This window comes from Leuciscus leuciscus (genome assembly GCF_965113295.1).
Source record: "Leuciscus leuciscus genome assembly, chromosome: 3".
Classification (NCBI taxonomy): Eukaryota; Metazoa; Chordata; class Actinopteri; order Cypriniformes; family Leuciscidae; genus Leuciscus; species Leuciscus leuciscus.
In genome coordinates this window covers 51,111,626-51,126,309 of record NC_138727.1, presented here as the reverse complement: position 1 = coordinate 51,126,309, position 14,684 = coordinate 51,111,626, and the positions used below count along the sequence as shown (strand labels likewise).

The following is a 14,684-nucleotide window of genomic DNA, read 5'->3' as shown; positions in this document are numbered from 1 at the left end:
AACAGGCTGCAATGATTGCAATACTGGAATATGGTTGGGGTGTGTGTGTGTGTGTGTGTGTGTGTGTGTCGGCGGGCGCGACGCGATCGAACTGTGTAAACAAATATGGGCTACTCCGTCATTTTGTTCAGGACATCTACGGATATTATTTATTTATAAATGTATAATTAAACTTGTTTAAATGTACAGTTTGGTGTTGTTTTGTTTTTTAAAGACATATTAATACAATAAATGCATTAATCTCTCAATTGGGTATTTATCATTAAAGATATAGAGTTTGGAATATAGCGGTCAAAATGACCGCTTGCGGCAGTTCTAGTAGTTATGGAATTCTGGCACTTCTAGTGTTAAAGCAACACTATGTAACTTTTCAACCTTCATAATATATTTCCAAGATCCTTGTGATGGTACATCGACTTACAATAGGTTGAATGACACGTCTGCCATAGCCTGACAGGGTCTGTATCACTTTTACTGGCACTATGTAACTTCGGGGTTCGGGTAGTAACCAGAGCACAAAAATAACTACAAAATTCGACTGCTTTACGGCATACGTCACTTCCCCCACCACTTCCTCAAATTTGGACGTGAGAGGCCAACCAGCGTTTGTTTTCGGCTTTCGTGCGTATGTTTTTGTCATGGGGGCTGTTTACACCTGGCCACTTCATGCGTTTTCTCAGATCAGATAGCTATCCGATCGTGAAAAGTCCAGGTTTAAATGCCCTCCGAAACGCATTTGAGACGGATTTGAATCCGATCCCTCAAACCACTTCAGGAGGAGATCTGAGACGCATTCCAGACGAAACTGGACAAGTGTAAATATGGTTGTTGAAACCACATATGTAAATTGTACTCCTCCCAAAAATGCTAAAAAAAATTAATAAAATAAAAACGCGTGAGAGCGTGTTATAGGCTATATGTTATATCCAGATATGATGACGCGCTGGAACACGCATCACCGCAGATAAGCAACTGCATCAAGCCAACGTGCAAACTATCGCAAATCAAAGTGAAAGTAAGTCGCAGATGCTTAACACACAATCTTCATCATTAAAAGTAAAGAAACGAAATGATCTTACCAGGGCTGTTACTGCTCTCTCTTATTGCGGTCTTTGATTTTGAAATTTTAGCTGATGATCTATAAAATGCAGCTCATATCTGTTGCTTTCGGTGACGTGCACTCCATTAAAGGTGAACTAAGTAACTTTTTTTACCTTAACTGAACAGCTTCGGAGTCATTGGAATGGTTATATTACTTATTTCGGGTTGAATGGTGGTCGTTTCGCACCCCCCTGGTGCCCGTGAGCGGAAAATACGCACTTGCAACTTTGAGCCGGCGGGCCGCCGGCCGCTGCGTCAGGAAGTGTCGCGTGATATCAGGTCTCGCGATGTAAACAATTGCTTTACGGCCAAAAGAAATCTGCTAAAATGCTGTCATTATTGCGCTCCCGCACGCTGTCCGAACCCGAATGAAGAAGACGTTTTAAAGAACGTCCAATCTGCTTTGATGTCGTTGATCTATAGCCTCTGGTGTCTGAGAATCAACAACGAGTTTTTACAACAGTGTTGTCAAATATCTATTCCGAAGCTGCGGGGGGAGCTCTAGAGAGAAACCTGCGAGCAAAAAGCGAGAATACAGCGAAGAAGTCCCGAAGCTACTGAGTGCTGCTTTAAATCTGCATATAGCGCGAGAATTGAAGATCGAATTTAAATCCGTTTCACAAAAATACATTTATGTGACCAGGTGTAAATGGAATCGTTTTGATAAATCAGATAGCCATGCCTCACAAATTAGTTTGCCAGCTGAACTCAGGTGTTGTGAGGTGTATTTATCACGTAGTCCTGAGGGATATCAGACGACGCTGTTGACGTTGATTCCTGCATTTATCATGAGAACAGCTTTCAATATCTCACATTATTATCAGGACATAAATACGCCTAACGTAGAGGTTGTAAAGTGTAAACGAGCACAATTTGCAAACTATTATGATAAATTGCAATAATCATGTCTAATGACATCATAACGACCAATGTTATGAAATAATGTGACGTACATTTAACTTAATTGATGTTATCTGGCATTTTGTAATGTTTACATTTCAATAAAAAACAACACAAATTAAATTATACAGTAGGCCTAGACTATAGACTATTTACTTGTGATTTAGCTGCAATCATGTAAAAACGTTATAATATAGGCTAATATATTTACGACAGTGCAAGTATTCCACAGCGACTGTTTGACAAAAACACAATTTCTACTTAGTGTGGCTTTAAGAATTCAGGTTATATCTACTGACAGTTATGCTTCAGTAAAACCTTGTTTTTTTCAGGTTGGTTGAATTCAGTTATAATCAGTAGAAAATAAACAAATTAGTCATTGACTTTGACTTAAAAAAACAAAACAAATAAAAACATTAGTTTTTTCTTTGTTTCAAACACACATGTAAAACATTCCACAGCATTTATGATTTTGTTTAAGAGTTTAAATTGAGACTTTTAATTGTCAAAACATAATGCAATAAAAGATGAAATGCTGCTCTTGTTTTTTCCTAGAAATTATATGAATCATCATAGAATCACAAGCTGTTTCCCAAAAACATCAGACCTGAAAATTGTTGTAGATCTACAAGTGCTCTGGAGTTATTAATAAAGTGTCATACTTAAAAATGTGACAAAGCCCAAATTACTCAACAATAACTACACACAAATCAATTATAACTACACAACTGTAACACACACATCAATACATGTTTTTGACATAAAGAGACTGATGAGAATCATTATGAGCAGAAAGAAGATCTTACCTGATATAATCTGATATACAGTGATCATCACCAGACACGACTGACTGAAGAAAATGTTTGTTTGTGTTGAGATGTTTATAGATAAGTTACATGTCCATCATTCTAATGAGGAAATATAAACAAATCTGCTGTTTTCCTTCCTCAAATTCAAATTCAAATACAAATACAACTTCCCACACAATATGCACAGCAAAATCCATTAAAGTTAACTTAAAGGGATAGTTCACTCAAAAATGAAAATTGTGCACAGTAAATTCTCCGGTGTTAAATTTAACACCGCTCGGTGTTTACATGGGAACCACCAACAGAGTGTTAAAAGTAACACTGAAGCAGTGTTAGAGTTAATGAGATAATTAAGTGATTAACTGAGCGATGATTGAGCATTGAAGACACCTGATGATAACAAGCAGAATCACTGAAGAAAAGAGAAACGCAAGAACTACAACTGATGAAATCAACTGAAGATAAAAGACGACATTAAATCTGTGAAGATCTCAGCAGAGGAGGATTAAACAACTCCATAAACAGCATTACCAGCTTCCCTTATTACCAACTAGTTATTGATTAACATGATATTGATTTTGAATTTTATATCTGCAATAACTTTGTTGAAAAAATAAATACAATCCTGCCGGTACCTGACTTTTCCTAAAAGTGTCTGTATTTTCATTTAAAATGTTTTTCATATAAATTACACATAAGGCAAAAAAACAAATGAACATATTTACCTATTTCGGCCATAGACGGTCATATTGACCGCACGGAATTTCGCGGTATTATTATAGGCTATACCAATATACACAACAATAAAATGTGGTTAAAAATACACTAAACATATTCAACAACAAATCATTTAAATGTAATGATATTCAGAACAAGAATGAAAAAATAACTATAAACAAGCCAAAATGAAATGCGTTATAAGCGAAAGTGAAAGTAAGCGGCGTTAGGCTCACGTAACTTTCTAATTAGAATCAAAATGTTTCAACATTTGCGATGTATTTGGATGGTAAACTATTTCTTTATTATAGGCTTTGTACTTCACTCACGTTCCAATATCGACGGAAAAAATCATCCTCTTCACATGCGCAAAATGGTACGAATTGTAGGCTAGCCTACTAGGCTACAAACAGAGCAGTGGAATTTTTATGTTAGGTTGACTATTTTATTATTATATTTTATTGTGGCTATAATGAACAGGCTGCAATGTCAAGATTGCAATACTGGAATATGGTTGGGGTGTGTGTGTGTGTGTGTGTGTGTGTGTGTGTGTGTGTGTGTGTGTGTGTCGGCGGGCGCGACGCGATCGAACTGTGTAAACAAATATGGGCTACTCCGTCATTTTGTTCAGGACATCTACGGATATTATTTATTTATAAATGTATAATTAAACTTGTTTAAATGTACAGTTTGGTGTTGTTTTGTTTTTTAAAGACATATTAATACAATAAATGCATTAATCTCTCAATTGGATATTTATCATTAAAGATATAGAGTTTGGAATATAGCGGTCAAAATGACCGCTTGCGGCAGTTCTAGTAGTTATGGAATTCTGGCACTTCTAGTGTTAATAGAGGTGTAGATGTTGATGTTTTATTGGAAATAATATATTTTAGTACACTCATCATTATGGTGATCAGTGTTTGCTTTAGTTTGGCAGTTTGACTCTTGGCTTTGCAAGTTTGTGGTCTTTGTAACAGTGTTTACCAAAACACATAAATTGTTACAAAGTATGCCAGAAACAAAGATGATTAAGTGATGTAGTTTTAACTATCATGAGGTGGAATGATTTACTAATCTCATAAATTACCAAAAATAGTTATTTGTCATTAAAAGATAATTGTTTCACCAATGGTGATTTATTTTTGTGAACAATGTGGAGCAAATTATTTAAAACACACACAGACATCAAGAATTAGCATATGAATCTCAACAATGGTGGCATGCTTCCTGCAGCAATGCATGCTGGGAGCCACCATATTATAAAACTAATGGCATTGCAGCATGAAGCATGTCACCATTGCTGTGATTCATATGCTGATTCTTGTGTGTGTGTGTGTGTGTGTGCGCGTGTGTGCGCGTGTGTGTGTGTGTGTTGGAAATTTTGATTCTTTCCAGAGACTCGTTCACCAAAATGATTCGTTCACTCACAATTTCTTCATATTACGTAAATACTGCAGCAGGTGGCGAAAAAGAGTGTATTTTATGCTATGTTTTAACGAACGTATTTACTTGTTACAAAAAAAATGATTTCGCTTTGTTAAAATGTGTGCCTTATTTACTAAATTAATAAAATAAGTCTAAATAAGTGGTTCAGATGACCAAAGCAATGTTTTCTTGCATAATTAACATTTTAAATAGTTTGGTCAGACATACACATTCATAAATCTGGGATTATATTAAACACTGAGTTATGTTCTGTATGTTAAATATGAATATATAAACAATTGTATGTGCACACCTATAACTGCGCTTTGAATGAGGTTGAATCACATGCTAAATGACCGATCTACCCAGTAGGCTACTCTCATTCATTTCATTCACGAACGAAATGTACCAGTTTGTTCAATTCGTTCACGAATGAGATCTCTCTCTCGTTCAGACTAAAAACAGAGTGATCTCGGTCAGTGATGGGCGTATTCGTTCAGTAGATCCAACCAATTGCATGCCCCTTCACAGCCCGAACTGAAATGCTATTTGCTGTTACGCAAATGAGACCTAACCGTCATATTTTTTGGTTTGTTTTAGTTTTTAGAGAAGTGCATGACATCAATAAAACGTAATGAATTCATTTTTGATAATACAAAACGAACACAAAACACCAGTGCTTACAGTAGTCAAGTATAAATTGTTCAAAGTGCAAAATACCACAAAACTAAGTCTAAAACACACAAACAAAATATAAGAAAAGCAGGTAAAGAGAAGTGTAAATTTAAATCAAGTAAACAGTCAAGTGCCCCACGCCCACTTAGCTCAAACAAAGTAAAAAATGACAATGTTAATTTGTCTTTGTTACATTTAACCATCAGCTTGCGTTATTAAACTGTTTTCATTACAATGGTAAAGTGTAAATTTATTTCTTTGATGCAAATATGCTAACTACACAAACCCAGCTCTATCTGTTTGCCATCATTATCGTTCAAATAACTGGTTCTTTTCGTTCACGAACGGCATGTACCAGTTCGTTCAACTCGTTCACGAACGAGAAGATCTCTCTCTCTCTTGTTCAGACTCAAAAGCAACTCGGTCACAGTCAGTGAAGGGCGTATTCGTTCACTACATTCAACAAATCACATGCGCTGTCACATCTCATACTCAAAGGCTATTGGCTCGAGGTTTAGTCATTCTTTGACAGGTTGAAAACACAAAGCTACCCGGTTCACTGAGCTGCGCATGCGCTGCTAATAGCGCCGCGCTGCTGTGGAGGGAGGAATTTCAGTGAACGAGAAATATGAGTCAATGGATTACGTGAACGAGAACGATTCGTTCACCTAAAAGATTCGTTCAAAAAGAACGATTCGTTCACGAACGTAACATCACTAGTGTGTGTGTGTGTGTGTGTCTTCGGTTTATTTTCTAGCAATGTATTTAGAAGTTAAAATTCAGAATGCTTGATCTTTGGAAAAAATATATATATTGATGGTAAAAAATCTGTTAATAACAAGTTACATATTTTGGTCAGTTATGACATTTGTCAAGCAATCTTTTTTATGATGATGATGATGATGATGATGATGATGATGAAATATATATCATATCTTAGTTTATGGTTTCATTTGCAACAAATTATGTTTCAGTGAACACTGTTACAAAGACAACAACTAACATAAAAAATATATAAATTGTCAAACCACCCAACTAGAGGAAACACTGATCACCATAATGGTGACCAAACATTTTCATCAAAAAATTTGCTCATTCTCAAAAAGAACTTCTCTAGAGGAATGACAGAAATAAGGACAAACTGGTTTGTAATAAGAGCGATTTCATGTCTTTTCAGTTGATTTCATCTAAAGCTGTGTCTGGAAGTCAGTTGTAGTTCTTTTGTTTCTCTTTTCTTCAGCGATTCTGCTTGTTATCATCAGGTGTCTTCAATAATCGAACAATCATCACTCAATTACTTATTTAATTATCTAATTAACTCTAACACTGCATCAGTGTTACTTTGAACACCGAGCGGTCCATAGTGGGAAAAAAATATACTATGGAAGTCAATGGGGTCCATCAACTGTTTGGTTACCGACATTCTTCAAAATATCTTATTTTGTGTTCAACAGAACAGAGAAACCCATACAGGTTTAGAACAACACGAGGTTGAGTAAGTGATGACACAATTTTCATTTTTGAGTGAACTATCCCTTTAAATTAACTCTGTTCAGAGCACATAATATGGTCCCACTCTACAGAGGGTTAAAGTAACACTGAAGCAGTGATAAAGTTAATGAGATAATTGAGTGATTAATTAAGTGATGATTAGTAAAGTTCACATTTGTTGAACTACTGTAGAGTAAACTGTTGAATAGTTGAAGGTATATACATATTTGTGATTTTGCTGTAAAAACAATTTTTTTAACGAACGTGTTTTAGATGATATGATGTTCCTCAAACGTTCTTTCAACTTAATTTTGATTAACAATTCAACATTCTAGGAACATTGATTTGTAACATTTGTAACATTGAATATAAAAATGTCCACTGAGTGAGACTACAGAAATGAATAGATGTATGCACATTTTATTTAGAGCTTTTCTGGTATGCCTGCAAGGAAAGGCCCACATCTGCACAGCAAAAACTCCAGTGTTAAATGAACTCTCCTGGGAGTTTATATGGCTCCGGACTCAAGAGTGTTAAAGTGTTAAAATACGAGTGTTAAATTAACACTCAAGAGTGTTAAAGTTAATGAGATAATTAAGTGATTCATTGAGTGATGATTGACCTGATGTTAACAAGCAGAATCACTGAAGGAGAAAAAGCACAATTTTAACCCTTTAGGCGCCAGAGGTTTTTTCCTAAAACGTTCGATTTTGACATCTTAATTTCAAAAGGCTATATCTTAAAAGTGATAAAAGATAGAGACTTTCTGTAAATTAGAGAAATATTAAGGATGACCCAAAGTTTATGTAGAGATTACATTTTCCCATCTAATTTGCATATTATGACGTCATATGGTGGCGGTCATCTTGGATTATAGAATTTTTATGGTTTTTGTTGATGTTTATTTGGTTGTTTTTTTGTTTTTTAGCTGACAAAGACGCACACATCACAAGGACATGAACACACAAAAAAGAACACATATTGTACACTACTAAATGGTCAGGGAAATAGATAGTAAATCAACAGTGTAATAAATGGCAGACAAAAACAATTGTTGCAGGGCTTTTGCTGTAGAGATAATGACTCCCTATTCATCCAGGTGACATTTCTTGTAGTGTTTCATGGTGTGGTCTTGCGATAGACTATGCATAATAGCCCCTCTGCCCCGTGTCACATCGCCTCTTCTCCTGCTACGAGCAGCTGCGCGGGCGCGGCCAGATCTGCCTCGCGCGCGCGCCGAGTGTGCACAGCTCTGACTACTGTCATTGTCATTGCGACTCCCCACCCTGCCTCCACGTTGCCCCCTAACTGTCCTATGAATACTTCGACCTCGTCTAACATACCCAGTGGCATTAGACAAAGTCTCCACCACAATACTGTCGCCGCGATTGCGGAGAGGCACACGGTCACCATGGCTAGCGCGGTAAAAATCTCCCGCGGCCGCCTCGTTCCCCACAACACTAACATGCCTGCTAACTTCGCGATGAACACTCCGACCCCGGGAAACATTGTTCCCACCAATGACATTGGGCAAAGGACCATCTAACGTTATATTGGGCAAAGGATTCACCGTTTGTGCTTGGTGTAGGGCTACACTTTCACTTTCAGAATCACCGTCATTTTCTGAAGGCAGATAACGTTATTCCCCTTCAGAATCAGGGTCCGCGAATAGAAGACCCAACACTTCATTGCGGGTAAGCTTTATTGATGCCATTAGATAATAATAATAATAATCTAATGCAAATACTCGCTGACGTTGACAATATTGCTCTGATAAAATGGCTCACTCGCACACTAGCTCCGCTTTTGTTCGCACTGATTCAATGCGCTCTAGCTCGAATATTTTGTATAGAAGCATGACTTTTTTTTGAGTCGGGGATGAAGTATGACATGTCTGCCAACTAGTGGAGGGGAGGTCGAACGAAATTTGACACCCTATTTGACAAAATCGGCCGTTTTATTCAGTGCCGCATCTTGTCGAGTAAACTCGACCGTGGCGCCCAGAGGGTTAAGTCACCATTATGGAGATAGCTCGTTTCACTTTAGCTTTCTTTGCTGCTGCAAATGTGTTTGACACACACACTGTCACAGCAGCCCCCAAAAAAACAAAAGATACAATAAGAGTTAAGAGCCCAACTAATGGAAACACTAATCACTGTTATGGTGACTTCAAATGAAACACATTAGAGTTAAACCTCTGTTAATTCTCAATAAAAACTTTTGTAGACGTCTGAGAGAAATAAAGTCAGTCTGGTTAGTAATAAGTGAAGCTGGTAATGCTGTTTGTGGAGTTGTTTAATCCTCCTCTGCTGAGATCTTCACAGATTTAATGTCTTCTTTTCTCTTCAGTTGATTTCATCTAAGACTGTGTCTGAAGTCAGTTGTAGTTCTTGTGTTTCTGCTCGTCTCTTTTTCTGTTCTCTTCTTTCCTTCAGTGATTCTGCTTGTTAACAGGCTTATTAAGGCTGAGATGACTCCATATTTAATATACACAGATTTTGTGGCTCAGATAAGGTCCAGTTCTGGTTTATTTCTTTGCTCTTGGCTGACATGTGGCATTGCTATGGCCTGCTTGTGGCCCAGGGCTGAGTTTCCCGAAACCTTCTTAACGCTACGTCGTTATTAAGTTACACCTTAAACTGTACCTTATGGATAATACGTGTTTCCCGAAACGTTCTTAGTTAAGTATACCTTCTGTAAGTCATACTTCCGGAAGGTTGGTCTGGACCACTCTTAGCTTCACCTTATCACTGTTGCAGGGCTATATGAATATAATTCTGAAGTTTTAATACACCCAGACAGTGTTCAGTTAGGCTAATTCAAGTGTTTTCATGCAAAGAATAAAATTGTCATTACACTGATTGTTGTTAGAATTTTAATTATATTATTATATATAATAAAATTGTATACATTTATTTTAATAAAAGAGCGCTTTTAAAGGCCAGTGAAAGCAAAGGCTACTGTCAGTTAAGTCCTATTCGGACGCTGATATTGTTTATCATGGGCTCGTCCGGTATTTTAAACATTTACAGGGGTAAGTCTGTGATTTTAGTGCCGTCCGAATCCATAATATCAGTGTTTTTTCTCACCCAACCCGCGTAAAAATCCCTGGCCAAATTAGTACCTACTGTTTTTTGACAAACAGGTCGTGTGGTAATTTAATTGCCGAATCCACATCTCTGCGTTTTCAAGAAGAGATTCAAAATTCACTGTTTAAATCCTTTTTGATCACTGCCGAGCACCGTACGTGACGTAAACTTTTATTACTGAAATGCTTGAAAGTATTTACAAGAACAATATTTCATCGCAGCTCAACCTCAGCGAACAAAAATGGGAAAGAGAAGAAAGCACATACAAAATTTAAATGGTTATTATGGCAGCAATATATGATTCAATTTTAAAATATGTAGGCAATGCTATTATAGGCTATTATAGTTTGGATTACTTTTTATAATATCCCATGAGTCCTAATAAATGCAATTTCAACTATTTCTAAAGTGCTTTTTTATAAAGAACACCACTTTCTCAGATAAACAGCCCTTGCACGAGAGAATAATTGATTCTCGAGCCATCGATATCAGCAGATTCAGCACCATCACCACAGACAGCACCGGGTAACGTCGCACGTAAGAAGGTATATCTTAAGCAGCTTCCTGAGGTATAGTTCGGGGAACACGCCTAGAAATGGTATACCTTCAGTTAAGTTATACCTTAAGAGTCTTCGTAGCGCGCTAAGAGACAACGTTATCGGGAAACTCAGCCCAGATCTGGCAAACAGGAGTGAGCCGCCCAAGGGGCGTCATTCCACGCTACATGCACAGCAAAAACTCCAGTGTTAAATGAACTCTCCTGGGAGTTTTTATGGCTCCGGACTTAAGAGTGTTAAAGTGTTCAAATACGAGTGTTAAATTAACACTCAAGAGTGTTAAAGTTAATGAGATAATTAAGTGATTCATTGAGTGATGATTGAGCATTATTGAAGATACCTGATGTTAACAAGCAGAATCACTGAAGGAGAAAAAGCACAATTTTAAGTCAGCGTTATGGTGATCAGTGTTTGCTTTAGTTGGGCTTGTGACCCTTACATGTTTAACTTTAGTTTTTATTTGGTTGTTGTATCTGAATTATAACTACCAGATGAACAAAGAGAAAAGTTGATCAGGTGGTGTTGGTTATGTTTTGACATCATCATCATTTGACCTGAATTGCTAAACTCATTTAGAGTCTAATCTCTGGCTTAAATGTTTATTGTTAATTACAGCATCACTGTGATTCTACAGCACAAAATCCAGAATCCAGAATTTTCTAAATAATCCAACGGATGTTTTAAAAGTTGTTCTGATGAAGATAAAAATCTTTCTTTTAGGCACACACAGACATCAAGAATCAGTTTATGAATCTCAACAATGGTGACAAACAGAATATTCAATTAGGAAAAGGAAATTACTAAGACACCTCAGATCATAATTTATTCATACCGCAATGCATGATGGGAGCCATAAATTAGTCTTGATTGGTGGCACCCAGATTGCACTGCAACATGCTTTATTATTGTCACCATTGTTGAGATTCACAGGCTGATTATTGATGTCAGTGTGTCTCAATAAATTAATTTTCATAGTCTTTAGATCAGAACAACTTATGAGGAATATTTTGGATTATATTGAAAATGCTGAAAATTGTTTGATATAGAATCACAGGCTGCTGTAATCAACAAGGTCGTCATAACTCTCGAAATGAGATTTGTGATTCAGGTCAATTTATGATTATGTCAAAACATAACCTGATCACCTTTTCTCTTTGTTCATCTGGCAGTTATAACTCAGATACAACAGCCAAATAAAATCTAAAGATAATGAATAAAGGGTCAATAGCCCAACTAAAGCGGACACTGATCACCATAACGGTGTCGTATTTTTTTTGATTTTCTCCTTTGGTGATTCTGCTTGTTAACATCAGGTGTCTTCAATAATGATCAATCATCACTCAATGAATCACTTAATTAGCTCATTAACTTTAACACTCTTGAGTGTTAATTTAACACTCATATTTTAACACTTTAACACTCTTGAGTCTGGAGCCATATAAACTCCCAGGAGAGTTAATTTAACACTGGAGTTTTTGCTGTGTGTGGGCCAAATCATCTTTCCACTTGTGCCAGATGTGGGCCGGATCTGGGCCGACACAATGTTGCTATGTGGGGAAAGATCAGGAAGAGGATCTCCAGCTCCTTCCTGTCATTAGTGAAGAAACCCAGAATCCAGGAGCAACCAAGAACCACAAATTGAGCCAGTGTTTTAAATGTCATAACACTGCAGAGAAAGAAAGAAAATTAAATGATATTTATTATATATATATATATATATATATATATATATATATATATATATATATATGTGTGTGTATTATGGAGTGTTCAAATCTGAATGTTTGTTACTTGGTTTGTTTCATCTGTGAAACTTCAGCGTTCAGATTTTTGAGAGTTGAGTTCAGATTGATGATGATGTTGATGAAGAGAATCATGTTTAACTGAGAAGTAGAAAATAATAATTAATCACCTTGTTTTCGCTTTAATATAAATTAAAATCATGAGGAAATAAGAAATGTGCTTACTGCTAGTATGACACAAACAGGACCCAGAAAACTCCAGATAAAACCTTTATCCATTTTAATCCAGCAACTGTTTAGAGGAAACATAATATAAGAACTGAATGAATTTGTCAAAAATGCTGTCTGGTGTTGAGTTTTTTAGTCTTTTTAATCTTGAATGTGCTTTTACAGTGTGTGTAAAAAAATAAAAAAAATAAAAAAAATAAAAAAAAAAAATATATATATATATATATATATATATATATCAGATTAGAAATGTCACAAAAGCCCCAAGCTGCTTTATTTATTTATTTATTTATTTATTGTGACTTTTTTTAATCTGAATGTTTGTTACTTGGTTTGTTTCATCTGTGAAACTTCAGCGTTCAGATTTTTGAGAGTTGAGCTCAGATTGATGATGATGTCGTATTTTTTTTGATTTTCTCCTTTGGTGATTCTGCTTGGTTAACATCTATTTTGGCTTAGTGATCCTCACCCAACACAACTGAAGGAAATATTTGTGTGTGTTGTGGAGTTTATAGAGGTTATCTGTTTATCATTCCAATGAGGAAATATGAGCACCACTCCACTTTTTCCTTCTCAAATTCAAATTCAATTTGTATAGAAAAACAGTCACATATCCAGTTCCTTGTCAGTGCATTTTCATATAAACATGACCTTTGTGTTCTAGCGTGAATATTACACTATCTAATATATATCAGGTATAATATCAGGTTTTTATTATTTGTTGTCAGTTGTAACTCTATGACTGTGATGGTTGCTATAACATTATCAGCTGCTGGTTATTGACCATTAGTTGTTGTTGTTTTTTTCTCTCAGCTCGACACGACCAGTCATCATGACTAATCCCAACAGTAACTTCCTCAATAAGATGGACATTTCAAGTCTCATTCATCCCTCATATTCTGATTATTGACTCGTATTAAATGATACTGTGTATATATATATATATATATATATATATAAATGTGCATATACAGTTTTATGAGTTATTTATGTTACATTTACATACATTCTGTGGAAGATGGCTGGATTTAATATTATATATTTTGAGGATATTCCTCTCAAATCAAAGTCAGTCTATGGAACTTTTTTTCTTTTGTGGAATGCGAAAAACCTTGTTTTAAAACACAATTATTATATTATTGTTTATTATTTTTGTTTATTAAGGTATTTTGTAACAAAAAACAAAACAAAAAAATACATTGCAATAATATAGGAAAGCCTTAATGTGACCTAGCAAATCCAAATCCAATCCAACCTGTCATTTGGCTTTCTTTCTTTCTTTTTTTATGTTCTTTTTTTTGAGACCTTAGCTGTTCAGTAAATTATGTTTAGAGTTTAGTTTTAAATGTATATTACTACACCAAAACACCTCTGGCCCTCTCTCTTTACAGAAGAGACAGCTTTCTGAGCTCAACAAACAAAAAAATGGTGTAAGATTAACAAACTTTACAACTTAACTAGGAAATGAATTTCCCTTTACCATGCACACATTCACTCACCTTTAAAAAAAAAAAATTGCAAACAGTTAACAGAAAAAATTAGTTTGATTATTTTGAGGAATCTATAAAATTATGCTTTTCACCCTCCACCAATCCCGCATGTTTAAATAAAACAGTGCCGACACTCGCTCTAGATAATAACCTCACCTATTCAGGGGTGCGTTTCCCGAAAGCATCGTTGGCCAACTATGGTCGCAAGTTCATCGCAATGTCCATTGAACTCTATTGGCAACGAGGGAACTTGCGACCATAGTTGGCTAACGATGCTTTCGGGAAACGCACCCCTGAATAGGCCAATAAAATATTGGCAAACTAAATTTGCATAGCTGGCCACGCCCAGGACATATGGGTATTCCACAAGTTCACACTTACACATAATTAGATAGGGTAAAGGTTTGCGTATTTGGCGTGCTGTCCGGAGGTAGGGCTCCAAGCTCGGAATTTGGCC

At 36.1% G+C, this 14,684-nt stretch overlaps 2 long non-coding RNA genes across 2 annotated transcripts in view; one reads left to right on the top strand and one right to left on the bottom strand.

The window, feature by feature from the left end:
* LOC309493978 overlaps window positions 1–3,337 on the bottom strand; it is a 68,960-nt gene extending 65,623 nt beyond the window's left edge. The window contains exon 1 of the long non-coding RNA XR_014204156.1: window positions 2,808–3,337. This is a non-coding gene — a long non-coding RNA (uncharacterized lncRNA). The remainder of the gene's footprint in view (window positions 1–2,807) is intronic.
* LOC309493958 overlaps window positions 1–14,684 on the top strand; it is a 179,022-nt gene that overhangs the window by 126,627 nt on the left and 37,711 nt on the right. The window lies entirely within an intron of this gene.